This window comes from Spinacia oleracea, chromosome 4 (genome assembly GCF_020520425.1).
Source record: "Spinacia oleracea cultivar Varoflay chromosome 4, BTI_SOV_V1, whole genome shotgun sequence".
NCBI lineage: Eukaryota > Viridiplantae > Streptophyta > Magnoliopsida > Caryophyllales > Amaranthaceae > Spinacia > Spinacia oleracea.
Window position 1 is genome coordinate 164,262,997 of NC_079490.1, and position 9,350 is coordinate 164,272,346.

Consider the following 9,350-nt stretch of genomic DNA (forward strand, 5'->3'; position numbering starts at 1 on the left):
AACCAATTTGTACACATTATGTCCAGATCAAACTAATTCAAATCACACAAGGTCACTTCAGAACTTCAGAGACTAATCTAGACAAGACAGTCCATATATATCATATTAAAATAGACCAGCGCATATCATATTAGAGTTGTCTAGATTTGAATAAATTAGTTTTACGAGTAGTACATAGTGATTATGACATTACTCATTTAACCTACTAATAATTTAAATCTTAATTCTACAAAATCATACCAGATCAGATAAAATAAGTTCATCTCAGATAACAACATAAAATAATTTAGTTCTAAAAAATAAGATTAGAATAAGTAAATTCATATCATTTCAAGAAAAAATAAGGTGAACTAAACGGATCAGTTCATGTATATGAAATTATTTATATTTATAACGTTTAATGAAATTTTTTGTATAGTCATAGAATTTTCACGAAGAACTATGAACATTTATATACTAAGTCCTTGATTTGAGCTGCCAAAAAAAAAAGTCCTTGATTAACTAAGAGCATCTCCAATGGTTGTAGCTAGGGACTAGCTTGAAATTTTAAAAAGTTTCAAGCTAATAGCTAGACCATTTTAGAGTGAAGATAATAAATTAGCTTGGCCAAGCAAATTGGCTTAAACAAGAAATAAATAGAAAAACAAAGAAATAAAATATCCAAAAAGCTAAAAGTAATCTACTTCTATTTTCTTCATAGTCTCTAAAAAAGCTTTTAAAACAAAATTTCTTCATTCTTCATAGGAATTCACGAAGGGGGAGACCCAATACTTATTGATACTCCGTACTCCGTATGAAGCCCACAAGTCCAAAGTAAGAAATTATCCGAAGCTTCCAGGAAATTGAAATTTTAGTTGGAATTTCAAAATTTGAGGGGGAAATTTCCTAATTTTATCAAATTTTCCCGCTAAAAGTCCCGCATTATTTGCGATATGGTAACTGCAATTAGGTTTTATTCTTCTTCCCTTGACTGCCTAACTCGGTAACTCCTCCTAATCCCCTATGCACCTATCCTCAAAAAAAATTGGGAAAAGAACATACCTCACGCACGAAAGTGTTGATCGATAAGCGTCGCCGATACGAAGATAAACGCTAATTGTAGTTTTGGAATTGAGGTATTATCGAATATTCATCCTTTAATTTTATTTTGGTATTGTGTTATTTTATCAAAGTTATTGGATTGTCTTGAATTTCAACTTTGTTAGAGCGAGTTATAGGTATAATTTCTTTAATTTTGTTTCTTCATGATTCTCAAAATCACTTATTTCTGGAAAATTTGGGTTAATTTATTTGTTTGTGTTTAGGGTTTCATGATTCTCAAAATCACTTATTTCTGGAAAATTTGGGTTAATTTATTTGTTTGTGTTTAGGGTTTCATGATTCTCAAAATCACTTATATGATGGTTGAATAGTCTTCTTTTTCGTACTTGTTTCAAAATCCTAACATTGTGTGATTGTATAAAAACTTTTGTAAAGGGATGGAAAGGTGCATCCGCTTACTTTCATTCATCATATATCAACCTATCATGCGTCAATCTCCAAAGTAATGGAGTACTAGTGAGTAAGTTGATTTCCAATTTTCCATGATCTACTTTACTCTGGTCTACATTTTTTTTTACGTTTAATGGATTATGCATATATTGCAGTCTTACTTCTGCTATATATTAAGGCTCTCGAAGACCGTCTTCGAGAAAATGAAGACTGCCAGGAGCCAAGTTACGCTGAGAGATGCAATTCTAGTATTCTACATAGATTGCAAGCCAAAGGTGTAGGGAAACAGGGTGTTCGTTGCAGTCAAGTTTTATTCGTTGAAGACCTTATGGTCCTTATCTACTGTAATAGGTTCTTAGAGTTCTTTTTAGGTATTTTTACCGTAATTGACTATGGTTGGCTTTGCTAATAGTTGTATTGTTTTTTCTTGTGTTTGTATAGCTTGTATTTCTTTAGGCTAGGTTAGTCTTTCTTTATGGCTTGCAAAGTGTTATCTGAATAGGTGTTTGTTTGTTTTAGCTTGTACAAACAATATTTCTTTTGGGTTTAATATAATGATCATTTACCCAAAAAATAAATTATTAGGTTATATAAATTATTATATATTGCACATATTATTATCCTAAAATTATTTAGTTACCAACAAATAAGAAAGTCTAATTTGTAAGAAACTATTTTAGTCGCAACCTATGAACTAATACATTTGGTCGTTCGTTCTATCAAAAGTTTAGTCTTTGTTTAGCTATAAGAACTTCCGGTCACTAATTCAAGATGGACTAAATTAGTTGTCATTGTCTCAAATTTGTGACTAGAATCACTTAGTTACTAAACCCCATCGGAATCAGCCCGTACCAATTTAGGGACTGCTTAAACGTTTGTTGTTAATTTGTGATCGTATGATACAGTTACTAAATTTTCATGTAATTGTTGGTTTTTAATTTGTGGCTACTTGATACGGTCACTAAATTGTCACGAAATTGTTGGTTGTTAATTTGTAACCACATAATACGGTCACTAAATTGTCACGAAATAACCCATCACAAATTAGGAACTAATAAACTGTCAATCGCTACGTAGTGACTAGACAAATCGGTCACAAAATAGCAATGATTACCCATTAGTCATAAAATTGACACAGATTCAGTGGTCACCGTTTAGTGACTGCTAAAATTTCGGTCGCAAAACTGAGACGGTTAAAAATTTGCGACTAGGTCTTTAGTGACGGATCACATCAGTCGCAAATCCGTCGCTAAATGTGTTTAGCGACTGAATTTTGATGTTTAGTGACTGATTTTTGCGTCTCTAAATGCCTCTTTTCTTGTAGTGCAAGGATCGGCATACCAAGACTGATGGTCTTCGACCACGGGAAACAGTTCGACAACACCCCGTTGCAAAAGTGGTGCAAACAGTTCGGCATACACCTAGCTTACTCGGCAGTCTGCCACCCACAAAGCAACGGGCAAGCCGAAGCTGCTAACAAACTCATCCTCAATGCACTCAAGAAAAGAGTCGAGGATGACAAAAACAAGTGGTTAGAAGAGCTACCCGGAACGCTATGGTCCCTTCGGACCACCGAGAAAGAAGCTACCGGGCAAACACCGTTCCACCTTGTATATGGATCCGAAGCTGTAATCCCTGTGGAAATCGGAACAGAAAGCCTGAGGATCCAGGCATACAACAGGTATGATGGGCTCCAAGGAGAAAGCAACAACCAACTTCTGTCTGAAGCTCTCGATCTACTGGACGAAGCTCGGAACGATGCAAGGACGCTCAACGCAGCCTATTTGCAGAGGGTCAACAAGCATTATAACCGAAGAGTCAACGCCAGACCCCTAAAAGTCGGTGATCTAGTGCTCAGAAACGCCGCCTCGGTTCAGAAAGGACGGATCCATGGCAAACTCTAAGCCACTTGGGAAGGACCATACATCATCCATTCCGAAAAAAGGCCAGGCACGTTTATGCTGAAACAGTTAGATGGAACAATTCTGAAGAACCATTGGAATACCGATGTTCTCAAGAAATATTTTGTATGATCTCTGTCTGTAAACCAAGTAAGTTGTTTAATGAGAAGAGGAAAGCCATTGGCACCATGTGTTTCATTAAACTTATCTCTATATTTATTGTCCCCTTATATATATATGCAGCCTCGGATCTGATCAATCCGAGACTAAAAACAGGTTGACTTTGCCCATTCCTTGATAAAATGCAAGGAATGACCAAATCATACACTTCAGGGAATCGTCCAGAATCCTCGGATTCGCGATAACCAAATAAAACTTGTTCGCCACAAACAGTCGCTCGAATCAAGTTATAAAACTCCGGCTCAGATCCACGGATCGCCGAAGGCATAACTAAGAGGCAGACTAGCGATCTCTTGCCCAGGTTTCCGAACCACAAGAGATCGGAAGAACAATCCAGACCTCTAAGCAGATCGACGGATTTGAAGAGTCTGGAAACTAAAGAGTCTCTTAGCAGATCTACGGATTTGAAGAACTCGCAAAGTTAAAGAGTCTCTTAGCAGATCTACGGATTTGAAGAACTCACAAAGTTAAAGAGTCTCTTAGCAGATCTACGGATTTGAAGAACTCGCAAAACTAAAGAGTCTCTTAGCAGATCTACGGATTTGAAGAACTCGCAAAGTTAAAAGAGTCTCTTAGCAGATCTACGGATTTGAAGAACTCACAAAGTTAAAGAGTCCCTTAGCAGATCTACGGATTTGAAGAGCTCGCAAAGATAAAAAGTCTCTTAACAAATCTACGGATTTAAAGAGCTCGCAAAATCAAAAGGTTTTCAGCAAGTCTACGGATTCAAAGAAAAGCTCGAAAGTACAAAATTGAAAAGCAGCCAAGTAACTAACACTCATTTTTCATTCAATATTTGGGGGAAGTACAAATACATTGAAAACCTCAAAAATTGAAAACAAAATGAAACAGTTAAAATCGGCAGCCATCAACAGACAATACCGGCCTACCGAAGTACTAAGAAAGCAAAAAGAAACGAGTACAACGCAGCGCCGAGGCAAAAGGGGGAAAAGCAAGCACATATTCGGAAGTCCTCAACTGGAACCGACCGACTATGAAGAAGACGACTGCCCGAATCCCTAACTCTTGGGAGTCTCAGGAGCGGCCCCTAGGGGAGCATCCTTCGAAGAACCCCCAGCAGTAGTATCACCCTCGGAAGTTGCCTTCTGGGCCCGAGCCTCTGCGAGAGCAGCTTGGCGTTCCGCTTCAGCTTCATCTCGATCAGCTTGGCATTCCACCAAGTGGTCCTCGGCCTGCATCCATAGGGGAACCTTCTCGTTCCAAGGGAAGTGAGGCATGTGCTTCGCAAACATGCGCCGAGCACCCAGGATGCCGTTCCAGTACTGCTCTCTACACTGATCAGCAGTGTAGAGGTCGACTCGTTCCTGCTCCAACTTCCGAATATAGTCATCCTTTTCCCGAAGCTTCAGCCGAAGGACAGGCACCTTATCAGCTTGCTGCTGGATCAGCTCCCGATGCTGGACAAAATGGCAAAGCCTCAACTCTGCCTCTTTATGCTCCATGTCGGCCGCTTCAAATTTAGACTTCATCTCCTGGAAGAGTCTATCTTTTTCCTCAAGTTCGCTAGCGAACTTAGCGGCCATATCCTTCTTTTCCTCAGCAAAGGAAGCGATCTTCTCAGCATCCTCTTCAACTCGGAAGATGAGCTGGCCAACCTCGGCCCCAATCTTCTCAGCAGACTCTCTAGCCTCGCGACTATACTGAAGGTATAGCTGCTTGACTTCCGTAAGCTCGGAGAGGAGTTGCCCAGCCTTCTGGTCCAAAATGGGAATATCACGAGCATAAGCCTCGCGATATTTCCTCAATTGTTTCTCCTCAACCGAGCTACACTCGGAAGCGAACGAGGACCAGAAAACAGCCTGGGAACGAAAGAAAGATGAGCAAAAATAGGAAAAGCATAAAACAAAAACACAACTCAAAGAGAAAAATCTAGCAATTACCTCGTTCAGATAGTACTGGGCCATCATAGCCAGATTCCTCTCTTCAGCCCCAGGAACCCTCCACTGCGGGTTAGCACGAAGCAGATTCTCCCGAGCAGCTTCGGGGCCCACCAAGGATCCCACGTGAGCCAAGGGGTCCTCTCCCAAAATCGGAGCCCTGGCATACCGAGCCATCGCCTCCCTTACTTCTTCGGGGATCCGTTTTAGCGGAACATCCGAACAGGGATCGGCATGGATCAGCCTATCCAGGGCCGAGGTAGAAGTAGAACCCAAAGTTGAGTGGCGCCTCTTCCTCGTCAGACCTTGCTCGGGCTGCTCCTCCTCTCCAGCAGAGGGAACCTCCTTCTGAACCTCGGGAACCGCAGCTTCGGGGCCCGAGAGATCTATCATCTCCTTGTCTGGACTCTTCTCTCTCTCGAAGGGAAGATCAGCAGACTCCTTCTTCTCCCCAGCTACCTCAGGGACATCCGAACCAGGAACAAAATCGGCTTCAATCGCCTCCATCACCTCGGTGATATCCTGGATTTCGATCCCCAAAGCAGCAGATGGTTTCAGTGGAGAGGGGATGATATCTTCCTCGATCAGCGGCTGGTCCACGGGCGGCGGTTCAGCAACCACCACACTCTTTAACTTCTGCCCTGGCAAGGGCATGAAGTGAAGAAGATTCTTAGGAGGAGGCATGACTTCCGAAACCGCTTCCTACATAGCAAGCGTTCAAAGATTAGTTTCGGAAAAAGGGAGAAACGAACTACAAAAAACTCCAAGTCAGAACAAATACCTTCTCCGAGGGCTGAGAAGCCTTTGCTTTCTTCGGATGCGTGGAAGGCCTCAAAAGAGTGCTACCCTTCCTTTTGCGTTGATACTAAAAAGGGGAGACCAAGGGTCAACGAATGTAAAAGAAGAAGAAGGAAGAAATAGAGAAAAAAGCGTGAAGTACCCGGTTCCCAGATAAAGAGATATCTATCCGAGCCGGAGATGAAACCGAAGGAACGGCACGCGGCACAGCGTCAGTCCCAGGACCCTAAAAAGACGGTCCAGGACCAAGACGTTAGCCGACGGCCAACCGAAAAGAAGAAGACAAACAGAAAATCGAGCCTATAAATGAACACTCACCGGGTCCGAAGTTGTCTTCAACACAGGAAGCACAACCTTCACAAGAACAGCTTCAACAGAGGAGGCGGAATCCCACGGATCAGCTCGAACTTCGGATATCCGAGCAACCCCCGAAGGAGACAACACGTAATCCTTCAGGCGAGGATTACGAGGGTTATCTTTTCCGAACTTGTACTCGGGAGCCGGGTCGTGAATAGTCTTCAAATCCAAAGAAATGCCCAACTTCTTAGGATCAATGCAGCTAAAGCCGTACTCTGCAAAAACAAAGCACAAAATATGTCAGCAAAACGAAGCAGGAAAGAGAAGGACAAACTCACTGAAAAGACGGTCTCAGCCGAAAGACACCTACCCCTGTCAAAAATCCTGCTGAGACCGGCAACAGCAAGAATGTCCTCCCTCAAAATGTAATTGAGATTCGGGAGCCAGCTAGACGGCAGTCGATAGTTATCCTCTTGAGCCAAGAACCACTGGAGGAGGTCCACATAGTGGCGATGATTCCGATCTGGAGCTGCCACACCCCTCATATCAGGATCAGGAGCCACGAACCACTTCGGAGGACGATAAAAGTTGGGATGCTTCGGATCCGTCGGCACACGAACGAGCAACCACTCCGTCTTCCAATTGTGGTCAGAGCTAAGGTAAGGGTACGCCGTGATGTAGTTCGGATCCCCCCTCTTTCGGGACTTCTTGTTGACAATGGTCCACCAACCATACCCATCACCCTTGGAGGCATGGTTGAGAACCAGATCGTGAAGATCCCGAAAAATAGCGACAGAGCAAGGGAAATTGACGAAGTCACACACCCATCTAAATCCGATTATGTGCCTCATAGATTTGGGTGTGAGCTGGGCCAAACTAATGTTGTACGACACCAAAAGCTCGGATACGAACGGATCCAAAGGAAAGCGGAGACCATTCTCCAAATGATGAGTGTACACGGAAATGAACCCCCTCGGTGGATGAGTCACCCGAGGACGCTCTTGTTCAGGAAGCTCGCACCAGTACCCCAAGGCATGCTGAATTCCGTATAGCTCCTCGGCCTTCCGATGATAATTCCCCAACTTCGCTTCCACCAACCAGTCACCGCTGACCGATTTCTCCAACGGACCGTCGATCTTGGTGGTCTCGTGCAAAATTGAGGCATACCTGCCCTTCGGATCAGCTTCCGACCAATGAACTGGAAACTCGGGGTAACGACGACGAGCACCCGAAAAGCCAGCTCTCTCACCAGAGGTTGCGCGTTCAGACACGCCGGACCCACCAACTACATCATCTTCGGAAGCATCCCAACCAATCGAACGCTTCTCCAACGGCCTCGCCGAAGGCCGACCCCTCGAAGTTTTCGGTAACCTCCCCGAAGGCACGTTCTCCCTCTCACTAGAGGAGCCAACGACGAACTTGCTTTTGCCCCTATTCTTTGCCATGGTCGCGAAATCTCGATCTAGGGTTTAGATTGAGGGGTAGAAGGAAGAACGAAGAAAAAAGGAGAACTCAGAAACAAATTACATTTTTCCGAAGCGGAATTCGCCGATAAAGCGAACAACACAAGTTCCCGAAGTCTAAAGTTGGCCGAATTTCGTAGATCTGAAGAAACAAATTGCACTGCGATCGCCGGAATTTAGAGAGAGAAGGGGTTTGAAAGAAGGAGTAAAAAGTTCGAAAAGAGCAAAGCACCCAGTATTTATAGAAAAGAAAAAGGGCGCATCAACTTCCTCAACCCACGATCTCCACGACACAATACAACTCCCAACACTTGTCATCAATGCAAATCATCCCTTTTCAAAAAAGAGAGGGAACTTTCGGACTTCTGACAGCTGGAAACCCACCCATTTAATTCTAAATGGACCGGGTCTGGGGGGCATGTTGTTTGGGCTCCCAATTGATTCTCAATTGGGCCACTAAGTCCAAAGCCCAATGGCTCTAAACAAACAGCATCAAACCTACCAATGGCTAGTCAGCCATCCATCAAGGCCCAAGGCCCAAAAGCAATAAATGACCTATGGGCATTTATTATGCAAACACTATAAATAGGCCGCCAAGGCTCACACCTCAAGGTACGTCCAATTTATCGCCTTAAGACTACTCTTCTAGAGAACTTCTCTCTAGAATCCGAGCATCGTTCTTACTTAGGCATCGGAGGGGCTTTCCTCGGAAACACCCCCGAGGCTAGTGACTTTGCTCTTGTGCAGGTGAATTCGGACTCTACTCATTCAAACAGTCAAGATCTTCAACACATACGAAAGGGCCTTCATTCGAAGCCCATTGTTTCCATATTTACAACACCGGAACACAGCCTATATCTACAATCTAGGCTATTCCTAATATTGCCGAAGCTAGTGCTCCTCGACAAGGTATCCAAGAAGGCAAGCGACTCAATATCAGAAGACTCTACATTGAAGGTGACAACCTTCTCATCATCAACTCAATAGGAATATGGTCAATTCCATCATTCCATGGAAGCTTCACAACATCATAATGGAATAAAAAGTCTCCTTCTCACGTTCGACATATGGAAAATCAAACATATTTTCAGAGAAGCTAATAGAGCAGCCGACTGGATTGCATATGTTAGACATCTTATTAGTGACAAAATGTATATAGACCCTTGTAATAGCCATTACTTTTTATTTTTAGTAGTGATTACTTAGGAGTGACCCTCGAGCGGAGGGGCACTTAATGTATTATTTTTCTTACCTTTCAAACCCAAAAAAAAAAAAAAAAAGGAGTTGCTTGATGTGATAAACAGATGAAGCAACAAAAGTAC

The 9,350-nt window shown here is 42.9% G+C and overlaps 1 long non-coding RNA gene across 1 annotated transcript; it reads left to right on the forward strand.

The window, feature by feature from the left end:
* The first annotated feature begins 701 nt into the window (after positions 1-701).
* On the forward strand, positions 702-2,068 carry LOC130459387 (uncharacterized). The gene is made up of 3 exons (XR_008918756.1): positions 702-1,115; positions 1,477-1,561; positions 1,647-2,068. It is a non-coding gene; the product is annotated as an uncharacterized lncRNA (long non-coding RNA).
* Positions 2,069-9,350: the final 7,282 nt, after the last annotated feature.